The following is a 323-nucleotide window of genomic DNA, read 5'->3' on the forward strand; positions in this document are numbered from 1 at the left end:
TTGCCCTGCCATTCTGTGGAGCTACCTCACGTTCTTCACCATCTTCCCATCACATTCCTGCCTTGGGTGAGCAAGATCAACACCTGCTGAAGATCCAGTCCTACAGAAAGGCCTTCTTTTCCCCCCAAGAAATGAAATAAAGGGGCAGATTGCCTGTTAGAAGCAGCTCACTGTGAGCTTGGCTCAACTCTGCAACCAAATGACAGGGTGAGAGATGAAAGGAGGCATCTGAAAGCAGACCAGGTGGCTAGCTGGATATGCCAGTACACACTAACAGAAAGGAAAATGCATACCACCATTTTCTGGTCTGAGATCCTTCCTGC

General features: G+C 48.9%; 1 protein-coding gene across 1 annotated transcript in view; it reads right to left on the reverse strand.

Annotated features, from left to right (window-relative positions):
- Positions 1–323, reverse strand: part of THUMPD2 (THUMP domain 2 tRNA and snRNA guanosine methyltransferase) — a gene marked incomplete at its 5' end in the record, with an annotated part of 8,119 nt that overhangs the window by 1,085 nt on the left and 6,711 nt on the right. The gene's annotated exons all lie outside the window — the stretch shown is intronic.

Source organism: Antrostomus carolinensis, unplaced genomic scaffold (assembly GCF_000700745.2).
Source record: "Antrostomus carolinensis isolate BGI_N321 unplaced genomic scaffold, ASM70074v2 scaffold19458, whole genome shotgun sequence".
NCBI classification, from domain to species: domain Eukaryota; kingdom Metazoa; phylum Chordata; class Aves; order Caprimulgiformes; family Caprimulgidae; genus Antrostomus; species Antrostomus carolinensis.